General features: G+C 42.8%; 1 pseudogene; it reads left to right on the top strand.

Moving 5' to 3' along the window:
- Positions 1-653: 653 nt before the first annotated feature.
- Positions 654-11,350, top strand: LOC134947701 (homeobox protein CHOX-CAD-like; annotated as a pseudogene).
- The last annotated feature ends 5,055 nt before the right edge of the window (positions 11,351-16,405 follow it).

Raw genomic sequence — 16,405 nt, 5'->3', positions numbered from 1 at the left:
CTTCCGCCTACCACCCACCGTGTCGGGGACTGGCGCTCCTCTATGCTGCACGCATACATTCCCCAGGGGTCTCGCCACACCACCCCCATTGGTCGAACCCCCGCCCATTATCGGGGCTCGCCAAGGCTGTTAGCACCCCCTACTTGATACTTCCCGCCCAGTGTCAGGAATCAGATACTTTTATAATAGCTAAAGACATTATTGTAGGAAAATATAATTTATTATTTATTTCTACTAGAGTTTCTGGGCCAGAGTGGGAATTCTGGCATCAACAATGAGAAAGAAAAGTTCTCAGATTAGTATGGAATAGTCTAATATGAACAGATAGTGGTCAGGGCATGTGGGGAAGTTTATATTAAGACTCCGGATAAAAAGGAAGCACTGAAAGTAGCAACAAGGTGATGATACTGGGATATCCAGCCTTTCATTTGAATGCAAATGTATTTGGGGGGCAGGCAGTTATCTCTAACATCAGACAGGACCTTAGTAAACTGTTACTGCCAGCACCTGGTCACACCATTGTTAGTCATGTGTAGGAAAGAGACTCCAGGGCTAGTAGAGGTCATTTATAGATAGAGCGAAGGAGTAAAAGAAACAGGGGTCATTTTAAGATTTCTACAGCTAAGGATGGCTATGGAAGGACTGATACAGCTATGAATATCCAATGTGGTCAACATTTTGAGTTAAAAGACGATAGCATGTATCCACTTTCTGTAAGAACAACAAACAACAACAATACAGGACAGAATTATGCGTCCGGTCAACCATATTTTAACTATGTGTCATATCACCACGTGCCCGCTATGGATAATCAAGCACAGTCTTGTGGAGCTTGGGGATCACAATATACATCTCCTCGGGAGGACTGGAATACTTACTCTGCCTCACCCTCAAACACAAGTACTCTACAGACGTCTGACTTATCACCCAGCCAATTCCCTTACAGCTCTTCTGGCTATAATTCTCCAAACCCATCTGGATTTGGGATCTTACATTCAGCAGAAAGAAATCATACAGTAGTGCTTTCACCCAGCGCTCAAAGTCAAAATTCTTATGAATGGATGAGGAAAACTGTGCAGTCTACATCTACGGGTGAGTGACAGGAGGAAGCATCTTACTGTGCTGGGCACAAGTGCAAAACTTTTATTTCTGTTATTCTTTCTGATTGAAAAAAGGTCTTTCTTTTAGTTTATAGATAAAGAAACAGACCTTTAAAAAGTTTAAATATAAAGGCAGATAAAGAAAGACCTTTAAAGACAATAAATATGTGTGTCCTGCATCTGCAATACATGTATCCTGTGCTGTAGAGTGATAAGCTGATTTCTGTCCAGTAAAATAATAACTATGCACAAGATAATGGGAATATTGTTGATTTTTTTTTTCTTACTGTTGATGAAAATAATAACTCACAATATATGCTACATATTATGAAGCTGAATTTTATTTTCATGGAAAGTATTGCATAAGTACAAAAACAATGGTAAACCTAGGTGTCCCAGTACGGACATTAGTCTGGAGACATCACGGGAGGACACTGGTGCCTGCAATGATCTGTCCACGTTCTCAGTTACATACACGGCAGTGTAATATTCTGCTACTGGGAGATGTGCTTTCCTTCAAAGCCTAAAGGCCCCCCTCCACTAGTGCGATATGGCCTGTTTTTATGCGATTGAGACGGATTGCTGAGACAGATTGTATGAAAAGTGTCACATTGCATGTCCTTCTCGTGCGATTGCGATGCAAGGCGCGCTCCCGTGTATCTCCCATAGCAATCACAGATCACACGGGCTGCCCGTCATATTTATCTCAATTTCACAGAAATAGATTTAATAACGTTAGAGTGTATGAGATAAATCACTTGTAAAAAAAATACACTCAAGCAGCAAATGGCAGTCGCAGGGCTCCCGGGAAGCTCCCAGCCAGATTGCAGCAAAAATGGATCCAACTCATTGCTGAGATAAAACTCCCTAGTGGATGGGCGCCTTAAATTGTTCAGCAGTTTACATATGAAAATTGCTTAATTGACAATAAACTTTTCACATTTTTAAGTGACTTGGGTAATTAATTAATTATTTATTTATTTATTACCAGTTATTTATATAGCGCACACATATTCCGCAGCGCTTTACAGAGAATATTTGGCCATTCACATCGGTCCCTGCCCCTGTGGAGCTTGCAATCTATATTCCCTACCACATGTACACGCACACACATTCATGTTAGGTTAATTGGATCCCAACAAAATTAACCCTATCAGTATATTTTTAGATTGTGGGAGGAAACCGGAGAACCCAGAGGAAACCCACGCAAGTACGGGGAGAATATACAAACTCCACACAGTTAGGGCCATGGTGGGAATCGAACCCATGACCTCAGTGCTGTGAGGCAGTAATGCAAACCATTACACCATCCGTACTGCCCGTAATTAATGTGGGTTTATAGAGGTGCTAGATAAATAAGTAGAATCAGATTGGCTGCTATAGGCAACATCTCTACTTCTAACTTCTATAAAGCCGCACTTTAGTAAATATACCCCCTAGAGTAGAGATGACACTTTAGGTAGAAACGGGTTTACATATGTATCACTAATTAAGGCAAATTATTACAACGCTACTGACCTTTTGCAGTAGAAAAACAACAAAAATTAAGCATCCATTTTTTTACACACATATATATATAGTGAATGTACACATCTGTCAGATAAGGTATACATTTACCCTAATAGCCAAACTTGCAATGTCACTGCTAAATCAGTTTCACTCTCTGGAAAATGTAATGAAAGTGATTTGTCATAATTGCAGAATATCAGTGATTTTAGTAGCAGGGTTTAAGGCAGCAATTTATTTAAAGGCAGAAGTCAGGTTAGATTTAAATGATGCTGCACATATCACTATAAATTGTCAATTTTGTCAAATCACTGTCCATTACATTTCCCCCTGGATTTTCTATAGTACAACATAAGAAGTGACATAACAGCAACTAACTTGAGTTAACAACTACTAACTAGTCAGAAGTACATAAAATACGGATATAAAGAAATATTACAAATAAAAATATATTTTATATAATATGATATATATATATAATATAATATAATATATGCAGCACTATAGTAATTAATATGATCAGTTTGAAAAATCTAAATTTTAAATAATATATTAATAAAGAATAGTATATCTGAAGATAACACAATATCTCAGAGTCAGAAATAATACCAATATGAGAATTGACATCATTTTATCAGTATTATAGTACAGGTTGAGTATCCCATATCCAAATATTCCGAAATACGGAATATTCCGAAATACGGACTTTTTTGAGTGAGAGTGAGATAGTGAAACCTTTGTTTTTTGATGACTCAATGTACACAAACTTTGTTTAATACACAAAGTTATTAAAAATATTGTATTAAATGACCTTCAGGCTGTGTGTATAAGGTGTATATGAAACATAAATGAATTGTGTGCTTAGATTTAGGCCCCATCACCATGATATCTCATTATGGTATGCAATTATTCCAAAATACGGAAAAATCCGATATCCAAAATACCTCTGGTCCCAAGCATTTTGGATAAGGGATACTCAACCTGTACAAGGAATAATGATCAGTAATGTATTCCATTAAATATAGTTTCATATGGGGGAACTGTATAACAGAACTGGATAAAAATGGCAGACACTGAGGTGCTATCCGAAATTTGTCTGGTCGAACCTGTGTTTGAAGAATACAATAAACATACTTGGAATAGTGATGTGACATGTTTAGTAGTACAAAACACATAATGATGATAAAGTAATTGCAAAAAGATTATCCATATAATACATTATGTTCTATTAAGAGGACCCCAAATGTTCATGAATCTTCCGCCTAGAACATATCAGACTACACACATGCTCTGTGCTTTAAGGAAGTGCCTAGATATGGACTGAGGAGAGGAGGGGACGTGGGGTACGATATGTTCAAGATACACTGTACATATGTGCACAGGTGGTCTTCAGTATGCCACCGGCCGGGATCCCGGTGTTCAGCATACCGGCGCCGGGATCCCGACCGCCGGCATGCCGACACATATTCTCCCTCTTGGGGGTGCACGACCCCCCCCCCCCCGCGAAGGGAGAATAAATAGTTTGGTGCGCTACCGTGCCTGCAGCGTGGCGAGCGCAGCGAGTCCGCAAGGGGCTCATTAGCGCTCTCGCCCAGCTGTCGGTATGCCGGCGGTCGGGATCCCGGTGCCGGAATGCTGGCCCCCGAGATCCCGGTCGCCAGCCACTCATACTACACCCTATGTGCACACCTCCAGTGGTCATGGTCCCAAAAAATGTAAGAAAAAAATATTTATTTATTGCTTTTTTATTGCCATAATACTGACAAATTTGACTAATGAGTGAGTCTTGTGAGTCAGGTATTACTGTATAGGGACTGTTTGTATTGTATACAGTATGTCACTCCTGTGACACAGAGTTTGAGCATCTTCAGGCGTTGTAGTAATACAGCTTGGTGCATCTTTAGATGCCACAATCGTTGCACCATCGAAACTAACACTAGGCCTATGGTAGGTACAGATTCTCTGTCTGTGTTTGGCCCCCCAATGTGAGCCATTAAGCGTCTTTGTACACAACCAGTTCAGTGACACCTCCGCAACATTCCCATAACCTGCCCATAAGTTGGACCATTTTCATGTGTCGCCCAGCACATCTGCAGTACATTTCTGACACTGTGTGTCTCAATTGCAAATGCGCCTCTGTGAGTACTCACAATGTAACTCGTGCCGCTGGAGTTTTTAGGGGTTTTTCATGCACGACCAGAAGCAAAAATGCCATGAACATGTGACTCAGTCAGAATCAGGCCCTATGTGTGCACTCTAAAGGGCCCCATACACTACAGCGATATGTCTGAGGCTGAAGTTGGAGGCGATTTCCCTTGAACTCTACCGGGAGCTTCCCGGGAGTGGTTCCATAGGGATCCAGTCAATTCCAGATGGTCGAAATCCCGACATCAATTGACCGACAGTCAAAATCCCGACAAGGTCAAAATCCCGACATGGACAAAATACCGACATTTAAAATACCGACAAGGTCAAAACACCAACATGTAAAATGCAGACAGGTCAAAATGCCGACATGAGGTTTTCATGATTTTTTCATTGAAACCGATTTGTTCATACTTTACATATCCCAGTGGACCTGGAGGGGGAATATAATAGTGTGCCGAGTGCAGCAAGGCACCGTGCCCGCAGCATGGCGAGTGCAGCAAGCCATGCGAGGGGACGCGGTACACTTATATGGTGTCCATGTCAACCTATGTCGACATACACACAAAAACAATGAAAATGCATGTCGGTATTTTGACCTGTCGGCATTCTACATGTCAGTATTTTGACCTTGTCGGTATTTTAAATGTCGGTATTTTGTCCATGTCGGGATTTTGACCTTGTCGGGATTTTGACCGTCGGTCAATTGCTGTCGGGATTTCGACCGTCGGGATTTTGATTGGAGGTATTTCATACCGATCCCGTTCCATACGATTCCATACGATTTGGTACATTTTGCTTGCGATATATCTTATGCAATCCCAGCCATGCCTGCGGGAACCGACATATCACGAGTGCAGCACTAATGATCTAACGCGCATCGGATCGGACCGGAAACATCCAAAATGCCCAATTTCACCTAATATATTGGCCCGAATGCCCGAAATTGGATGAAATCGGGCATTATCGTTCTAGTGTATTTAGGCCCTTTATGCATGACAACTGACTAGGTAAACATGTCAAATGTTTTAATTAACAAATGTAAAAAAAAAAAAGTATTTAAAAGTATTTAAATATAGATAACAATAATAAAGCTAAACTTGATGAAGATTTATTGGGATCACACAGCAAGAAACTTGAGGGGACCACTAAAACATCAGTCTCTCAGCATCCCTCCCATTAAGCAGGATAGGATCAGTATAATATCCCGAGTGTCGGGATCCTGGCGGTCAGGAGACCGACGGTGGGATCCTGACAGCCGGGATACTGGCGGCGAGCACAGGGTGTCCCCTCGCCACGCTTTGGGCCCAGTGGCAACTTTTGTTCGCCACAGGGTGGGGACTTCGGCCAACGGTCGGGATTCCGACTGCCGGTATTTCACCGGGTGTTGGGATTCCGGCGTCGGTATCCTGACAGCCGGGATCCCGACAGCCAGCAAATTGAATACCTCCCAGCAGGATAAGTGTAATGCTGACAATGTGCATTGAGCATGAGCAAATGCGCTGGTGCAGCAAACACTACACTGCCCTGCTGCAGCTAATGTTGTCTGGTCTTGTCACGCCACGCACAGCTCTCAACACTGCTTATTGTGCTTTGATTTGTTTTACCCCTTGGGCAGTAATGTACCTGGTCGAGCAGTACCGCATGGCAGGGGGAAATTATTTTGTGGGGGACCTGGGACAGTTCTGCCTTGCTATTAATTAGACACTGAAAAACAATACTATTGCATATCAGCGTAAGTCCACACATTACAGAATAACCTGGAGCCCCCGATACCAGTCCTGCAAATTTCCCCATCCCCCTATTTACAATTAAATGGCAGTTCCATAGCTACAGCAATAACCTTACAAGTACTCTTAAACATGCAGATATCTGTAATATCATCATGCTAGTCATTGTCTAAACAGACAAGCAGAGGTAAATAACTAAAAAGATGAGCATTTCTGGTGCAATGGGTCCTTGCTGACAGGTTAACTTTAATACTGAATGCACAGCTACAGAGGTGAGTATGAGAAATTCTGCATAGACATCAATGAGTATAATGGGAAAGGCTGTAGACAGAAAGGCTGCCAGGTCTTCTCATGCTAATTGGCAGTGTTTTTTTAAACTAGTTGTGAGGTCTGTGGTTTTTTTGTAACTGGCCACATTCTCCATGGTTTTCTGTCATACTGAGGTAGGAAGACTTTTTCACACTTCTTTTCCTTTGGCTTTGATATGCAGCTTTGTCTTCCCATATCCACTTTTCTCCTGAGGTTATACTGCCGGAAAGGGTGCTGATTTTCACAGCAAATAAAAGAGACTACTTGCTTTTATGGCCCTTAGAAGACTTTTATGGCCAAAGGTTAAGACACATACAATTTTCTTATATTAAACCTTAATGATTCGCCCTGCATAGCATATTTTGTTGTACATTTGCCATAGTTATTAGTACCTACATTGAGGAAGAACATTTTTATTATTTCAATATAGCCTATAATACCCCAACTTCCAAAGTTCCCTAAAGATAAATACAGCTGGCAAAGCCATAAAGTTGGGGGTTGAGCATGGGAAGAAGTGAAGCAAAATACATTGGACCTTACTCTACAATGGACACTATTATACAGAGAGTGTCACAAAAGCACAACAGGTTTTTTGGAATGACACAAAAGGAGTCTTAAGACTAATACTATCAACATCTTTGGGAAGGTGCAATAAATAAACACTGAGCAATTGTCCCTTTTCAGAGATATTTCCCATAGGGTAGAAGACAGTCATTTCTGCCAAACCAATAGGAAGCACAAGTATGCAGTAAAGGATGGTACACATTTGTTCCAGTGAATAACAATAACTGTTTAGATACTGTCCTAGGTAATTACAGCACCAACACAGATTTTGGTGTACGTCAAATTATTTACTTTTCAACCATCACAATGCATATTTAAGTGTAATTGTGTGTATGTATATATATATAAAAAATATATATATAGCAGTTTGGTTACCATGTCATCTTGTCCCTGATGGTGAGGTGACACCCGAAACGTTGGAATAAAGGACCACCGTATTATACGGTAATAAGTCTGGTGAGTGCCACCTTCTTTTGGAATTTTATATATATATATATATATATATATATATATATATATACACACACACACACTTTTTTTTTGGGGGGGGGGGGGGGTGCAGCAAATCAGTCACTGAGGTTAGGCCAAGCAATCTTCCTGCGATGTTCTATACGAGTTAACCAGACTATTCTTTCATGGCTATGAAGAAATATTTTGGTTCACTTTTCTTAATCTTACTGTACTTTCCCTAACATGAAAGGGAGTCTGAGCAACACTTTACATTTCTTACTCTTGTCAGAGATGTTCATTGATAAGATCACCTTGTAGCTCCTTTGTCTGCTATCAGTTAGAAATTAGCATCTCAATAGAATTTACAGAACCAATTTAGACATCTTTGTTCCTCTGTATGATTTCAAACTTACTTCAAAGAGAATGAGGAAGGATCAAAAGCATTAGCACACGTAGGTAGTGTTGTATTTGTTTGTTAATCTTCACAGTTGTGTTTTGCTTTGTTTCCTTGCTTTTTTTCCCCCCTTGAGCTGTTCACATCCTGTCTTAGTAGTGTACAAAAGTCACCTGGAGGCAAGTCTCCTAAGCACCAAGAGTCACCATTTCCTTATATATCAAAGTAGTAACTAATGCGAAATGGCAGCATGCATATAAATGTATGGGCTCCAGAGAGGTCCGAGCTGATCTTCCTGTCCTGCTACTTTTAGGTAGTTCAACAGTATATTTTGGAAATACCTGTAGAATAGACTTTCATGTATAATTTTCTGATTCAATTCTAAAAATATAACATTAGGATAGATAGAAATAGTGTAGCATTGATTCAGGAAAATATCGGCACATATGGATAATATATTCTGTAACATCGCCCATTTACACCTTAGCTATGGCAGCAACCTCAAATTGTGATGTTCCCTGTAACCAAATGTTTTAGCATATTTTAACACAAGTTGTCAAATGAATATGATGATTATTACCACCCTAAATCTGTTCATGTAGGCAAGACGAGGACAAAAGAAAAATATCGGGTCGTGTACACTGATCATCAGAGACTGGAGTTGGAGAAAGAGTTTCATTACAGTAGATATATCACCATTAGACGAAAAACTGAACTGGCCGCCAGCTTAAGCCTTTCTGAAAGGCAGGTAAGTACGTACGAGATGTTCACTTTATAAGCCTCCAGAATGTCACTCACTTCCCTAAATATGGACTTATAAACTCAGAGGAAAACCCAGTAACATGTTTTATTTATTTCATAAGCATATAGACTACCACATCACAGGAAAACAAAGTTCACAATTCGCACAGTTTGCAGGGCAAGTCATAATCACCTGATCTCAAGTTGTAATAATCGCAGTGGGGTCTGATTATCCACACACATGTACATATCAGACCATGTGATGATCTTATCATCATGGGGGGGGGGGGGATTTGTCTCAATCAGGACATTTCTAATGTTCTAATGGCGGCAGAAATAGGGTAGTTGTAACTTTGCCCCATGCTTCTCAGTGTGCTCTAGCATCCCTCCTCCTAAAGCACTGATTGCAGGGTGGGAGAATTTTGATACAGTATCTAGGAGTGAGATCATATGTAGGGTATCCGTTCACATGGTCGACCATGTTATGGTTGACAGTCATTAGGTCGACACTATTGGTCGACATTGACATGGTCGACATGGACACATGGTCGACACATGAAAATGGTCGACACATGAAAAGGTCGACATGAGTTTTTTAACTTTTTTTCCTTTTGGGGAACTTTTCCATACTTTACGATCCACGTGGACTACGATTGGAACGGTAATCTGTGCCGAGCGAAGCGAAGGCACCATGCCCGAAGCATGGCGAGCGAAGCGAGCCATGCGAGGGGACGCGGTGCACTAATTGGGGTTCCCAGTCACTTTACGCAAAAAACGACACCAAAAAAAGTTAAAAAACTCATGTCGACCTTTTCATGTGTCGACCTTTCATGTGTTGACCATTTTCATGTGTCGACCATGTGTCCACGTCGACCATGTCAATGTCGACCAATAGTGGTCGACCTAATGACTGTCGACCATAACATGGTCGACCATTCATACCGGAACCCATATGTAGATGGGAGCAACTTTGCTGCTAATGCAGTGGATGCAGGAGGAAGCACAAGTGATTGGTGTACAGTATGAAGCATTGCACTTCTCTGTGCAGTCAGCGACTATCCCCACTTGTTGGAGAGGCAAACGGAATATAGGGGGTCATTCCGAGTTGATCGCTAGGTGCTTTCGTTCGCTGCGCAGCGATCAGGCAAAAAAATCGGCACTTCTGTGCATGCGTATGTGGCGCAATGTGCACGTGCGTCGCACTATTACAACGAACAATGTAGTTTCACAGAAGGTCTAGCGAAGCTTTTCAGTCGCACTGCTGACCGCAGAGTGATTGACAGGAAGAGGGCGTTTCTGGGTGTCAACTGACCGTTTTCAGGGAGTGTTCAGAAAAACGCAGGCGTGCCAGGGAAAACGCAGGCGTGGCTGGGCGATCGCAGGACGTGTTCGTGAAGTCAAAACAGGAACTGAATAGTCTGAAGTGATCGCAAGTGCTGAGTAGGTCTGAAGCTACTCTGAAACTGCACAAAAATATTTTGTAGCCGCTCTGCGATCCTTTCGTTCGCACTTCTGCTAAGCTAAAATACACACCCAGTGGGAGGTGGCATAGTGTTTGCACGACTGCTAAAAACTGCTAGCGAGCGATCAACTCGGAATGACCCCCATAGAACCTTGGTCTGCTTTACAGAGAGTAAGGCTAAAAGGTGCCAAAGTGATGAGAGGGATAATTGAAAATATGTCATATTTTTATTGCTCACTCATCCTTACTGCATAATATAATTTAAACTAAAACACAAATGATAATAACATATAGGGGAAGTGGTTAACATACCGCTGCACGGGATCCCGGTGATCACAATGCTGACATCGGAATCCCGCACAGCGGTACAATGCCGGCGCTGGAATACCTGCGAGATAGGTGTTTCTCCCTCTATGGGTGTCCATGACACCCATAGAGGGAGAATATAACCTGTGGCAAGAGCAGCGAGCCATCGTGCCCGCAAAGGGCTTGCTAGCTCTCGCCCCACTGCCAGCATACTGGTGGCCGGGATGCCGCTGTTCGTATACTGACGGCCGGCATCCCGTCCATCGGTAATTCATACCGAACCCACATAATGATATAATTGATCTCACTTCACAGCCATTCTTATTGTTATTTCCTTTGTAGGTAAAAATCTGGTTCCAGAATCGCAGAGCTAAAGAGAGGAAACTCTTCAAGAAGAAGATGACTCAGTTTGAGGGAGCAGGCTCTCTGCAGAGTGATTCCAGTTCAGCCAGTCCCAACCCACTTTGTGACTCTATGGTGCATACGGAGATGCAAAGCTCTTTATACCAAACACCACAACTTACACATAGCTTGAACAATGGCTTACCACCCAGCAGCATTATACAGCAGGTCACTGTGTAAACTGGGAGATATGGCACTATCCCTGGCAACCAACCAGCATTGATTAAAATACCACAGAGACTGCTTGTAGTGCTGTCCAGATGTTTAAAGGATATTGCTTATCCACTCTCCCGATTGAGTGAATCTGTCTGACATACCAGCAACAATGCAACAAGAGACAAGGCCACAAAGACACATGCTAAGCAAATGGATGGTAGTAATAATGTTACTTCTCCACAATACCACTAAAAGTTTCACTGTTACAACTTTTACATCTACTTACTACAACTTACAACGTTACACCCAAAGTTAATGATTTGACTACTTTTGATCAACCTAACCATTTTTGGAAGCTTGTGATTGTTTTACATGTACATATTCTTTAATGCGCTTTATAGAAACTGTCATCAACTGAACACCAAATATACAGTATATACATTGGTATGAACAATGCATTTTTTTTTAAACCAATCAAGAGAAATATATCAGATTTAATGTGTGCCTGCACTGTAAACGTCTCCAATTGTCCCGATTACTAAATCTTTTGAAAGCATCTAATCCAGTTGGTTTAATGTGGGGCAGGTCAGCTGACCTCAGTTCCATAGTATCTGAGGAAAAATATGGTTTTGCTTTCTGCAATTTCACAACCCCCAGCATACTTTTTTGCAGTTATAATTGTAACAGAAATATGACAGATTTAGCACAGACAGAAAATAATAATGTTTAATTTTCTAAAACAATATTTAAATTACTTTTATCCAACATTTACATAACAAAAACCAATAAAAAAAAAAAAAAAAACAGATCAAGCCTAATACCCAAATCCGTATATTTCTATAGAAACCTTACTATTTATCACAACAATGCTCTGTAAATATACATATTACAGTTGAATTCTACTTGTTTCTAACAAATTATAAATTTAATGTGTGACTTCAGGTGAACTATGGATGTATAAATAGGTTTAATATCAGTCCATTAATCTAGTCTGCATTGGAGTGCTGATTCTGGAACAAGCTTTGTTGTGTACAAAACATTTATGAAACCAATGAGATATAGTTATGTGACCAGCGGTCTCCAAATTACCGGCACCTACATCCCGCCCCCCCCCCCCCAATCCCGACAGTCGGCATGCCGACTAGCAGGGACTATTCCCAATCATGGGTGTCCACGATACCCACAGAGTGGGAACAGAACCTGTGGCGAGCGCATGGGGACTCATTGCACTCGCCCCCCCACCCCCACTGGCATTCTGCGACCGGTATTCCGGCGTCGGGATGCTGATCGCCGGGATCCTGGCCACAGGTAACCCATACACAACCCAAACCAATAGTATTGTAGGTAGGTTGTATCTTTAATTGAATCTACTCACTTGTTTCTCCATAATTCAGCCACTACAGAAAGAAGCGGCCACACAGTAGTAGTTCTGTACATAGTACAAATGCCACATATACCGCTTTCACATCGCATCAATAACCCTGGCATTTCAACCCGGGTTAAAAGAAGGGTTAAACATGTTTCAGACCCGGGTCGCTGTGCAGTAAAGCCTCTGACACGGGATATTCAACTCGGGTCTCAGAGAAAGGTGCTGATTGGCTGTTTATGTGTCTGCTCAGAGCAGTCCCCAGCCCCTCCTTCTATTTCCTTTGAAACCTCATCAATGTGAGCCAGAAAAGTCCATTTTAAATCACATCACAGTGTTTAACATGGGTGACCGGGGTTCAGTGTGAAAGGCACCAACTTGGAAATAACCAAGTCAAAACTGCAATCTGAAAGGATCTGAGCCTGCTCAGACCCAAGTCAAACCCGGGTTTGCAATCTGAAAGCGGTATCAGTGATTTTAATTCTGGCACAGAGCAACTAAAGCTGGGCATACACTATACAATTATCTGGCAGATTATCGGACAGATCTGGCTGGTTAGAATGAAAATCTGGTAACAGATCATGATGAAAGCAAAAGACAATCAACCATTTTCTGACAAACAGTGGAAAACGAACAAAGACTGTCAATCAGAGAAATTTGTTATTTCGTGGATTTAACCAATTTGTATGAACGACATTTCATTTTCCAGTGTTTGGAAGCAAATGGTCATTTGCTTTCATGTGTTATCTACTTTTTCATTCCAACCAGCCAGATCTGACAGATAATCTGCAATATAATTGTACAGCGTATGCCCAGCTTTAGTTGTAAAAACAATAGCACTGTCTTTTTTACACACAAATACCATGCAGATATCAGCTAGGTATTGGGCATAGTGCATGTTACAGGGTGGGATTGGCATGTCTAGGTGCACAACAGCTGCAAAGCCTCATATTGCCTAATCTGGGTTATCCTGAAAAGGCCAGACTTGTCTGCTTGTATCTTATCTATAAAACTAATTTATTATTAACTATCGACAGAGGCGGATTGGCCATAGGGTCCACAGGGAAGATTCCCGGTGGGCCGGCGCACCCGCGGGGCCTGTTTTGTTTGAGGACATGTGGTCCTATTTATAATGAATAAGATGCCAAACAATTTGCATATATGAAAATGACTTTTCCACTTAGCCTGTGATTGCAGATGATCTAGTGTATGCTCTGTCTGCCTGCTTGGCTGACATATAAGATTGAGTGAATAGTGATTGGGTTACGGTTGGTGTAATAAGCAAGAAAATATATCTTTCTAAAGAATGATATAGTTTCCTAAATTCTAAGGGTGTATCATATAATGTGCTCATAATATCTGGAAAGTCTTGGGGAGGGTGCTGCTGCCATGGCCCATGGCTAGACCTTACACCTCTCGTACTGCCCATGTGGGGCCACTAGTACAAATTTTTCCAGGGCCGCTTTTTGTTCCCAATCCGCCCCTGACTATCGATATGCTATATTGTAAATAAATGTAATAATTCAATATATCAACATTATACAGAAGCCCCGATATATAATGGCAACAAAAAAAATTAGGATCTATGAGTATAATAGGGAAATTTGAAATCACGTAACCGTAACAAAAAGCTACGTTTACATCACTTGTTACATCATTAACCTAACCATAGAACATGTGGGCACAGGTTTACAGCAATCCACCATTTAGTGCTGGTGATTTGCTAACCGAAAAAGCACTAAATGAAAATTAATTTTGTATGAGAATTAACGGCCTGAATCAGAGATGGACGGAAATTCAAAGCTGCTTGTAAGCAATTTGCAGGAGGGAACATGCAGGAGACCTCTCAGTAGAAGAGACTCCTTCTGCATAAAGCTGCAATCTCGGCACTGTGACAGACGTCGCAAGCTGGGATCCAACATCGGCCACGATGTTCACTCAGCTCAGAAAACAGGGGTGACATGGCCCCGCTTCCAGGAACACAGACCTTCCCCCACCACTCAATGCTGCTGCCTGTGAATCAAGCAGTGGCAGAGGGAAACTACTGGCGACATCACAAGGCCCATTCGGAACATATTCAGATAATCAAAAATCTACATGCTGCAGGACTCCTGCGTCCATCTTTGAATCAGGCCCTAATTGAAATAAATTTAATTTGTTCCCAAGGTCCTGGAAACTGTATCAATATGCAATATGTGATTTTTCCACTCATACTTGCCTACCCTCACGAAAGCTGCGGGAGACTCCAAATTTTTAGGGTAGTCCCCAGTGGCGGATTTAGGGGGGGGGCACTCGGGCCCGTGCCCCCCCTGTCATTTGTGACCCCCCCCCCCCCGTGCCGCCGCCGCATAGGGAGATGACGGGCGCCCGCTGAGATTGTGTTACCAGCGGGCGCCCGTCTCCCTGCACAGCGGCAGCCGGTGGCAGGAGCTCAGTACTGAGCTCCGGCTTCCGGCGCTGTCACTGTGCGCTATGGGAGAGACGTCAGTCATGACGTCTCTCTCATAGTGCTGAGTGACTGAGGAGCGGACGCCAGGAGGAGGAGGACTGCAGCGGCGCGGGAACGGGGCTCGGTAAGTATGTATTTTTCTTACTTAATGCATCTACTGGGGGCTAACTATGGGGGACATTACTACTGGGGGGCATCAACAAGGGGCATTACTACTGGGGGGTCAAACTACTGGGGGCATTATAACTGCGGCATCTACTGGGGGCATCACTACTGAGGGGTCATCTATTGGGGGCAGCTACTGGGGGCCATATTTACTGGGGGCCATCTACTGGGGGCATTACTACAGGGGGGTCATCTATTGGGGCAAACTCGTAGGGGGGCATTATTACTGGGGGGTCATCTATTGGGGGCAGCTACTGGGGCATTATTACTGGGGGGCATCTACTGGGGGCGTCATCTATTGGGGGCAGCTACTGGGGGACATTTTTCCTGGGGGGCATCTGCTGTGGGCATTATTACTGGGGGGCATCTACTGGGGGCATTACTACTGGCGGGTCGTCTATTGGGGGCAAACTCCTAAGGGGCATTACTACTGGGGGCAAACTACTGGAGGACATTATTACTAGGGGGCATCTACTGGGGGCAAACTGCTGGGGAACATTATTACTGGGGGGGCATCTACTGGGGGCAAACTACTGGGGGCCAACTACTGGCGGTGTAACTACAGGGGCATTACCACTGGCGGCTTAACTACAGGGGCATTACTACTTGGAGGCCAAACTAAAGGGGGGGGGGTAAACTACTGGGGTCATGACTGCAGGGGAATTACCACTGGGGGCATAATGACTGGGGGCATTACTACAGGCAACATTACTACTGGGGGCAATACGGGCATTGCATAAGGGGCACCACTACTATGGGGTCTATATAAGGGGCACTACCAGTACAGTGGACATTGCATAATGAGCGCTACAACTGTGGGCATTGTATAAGAAGCGCCACCTCACATGCACCGAAGCCGCACGCAAATGTACTTGCCCCTTCCATGGTGCCCCCCCTATCATTTTCTTCTGGATCCGCCCCTGGTAGTCCCCCATAGCCCCGGAAGGGTATGCGCCTCTTCCGCATTCCGCCTACACATGCCAGCTTCCTAGTGACGCGGGCAGGATGAATATAAAAATAGAGAAAATACATTGGTGGTGTGAATTAGCGGGGCTAAAAGTCATGAATTACGTCATTTAGACCCACCCCCTACTCTCTTTCTTTCTTTCACTCTCTCTCACTCTCTCTCTGTATATATATATATATATATAGATATATAT

Source organism: Pseudophryne corroboree, chromosome 8 (genome assembly GCF_028390025.1).
Source record: "Pseudophryne corroboree isolate aPseCor3 chromosome 8, aPseCor3.hap2, whole genome shotgun sequence".
In the NCBI taxonomy this organism is placed as follows: Eukaryota; Metazoa; Chordata; class Amphibia; order Anura; family Myobatrachidae; genus Pseudophryne; species Pseudophryne corroboree.
Note: the sequence above shows the minus strand (reverse complement) of the source record. Positions and strands in the feature narration are given on the sequence as shown.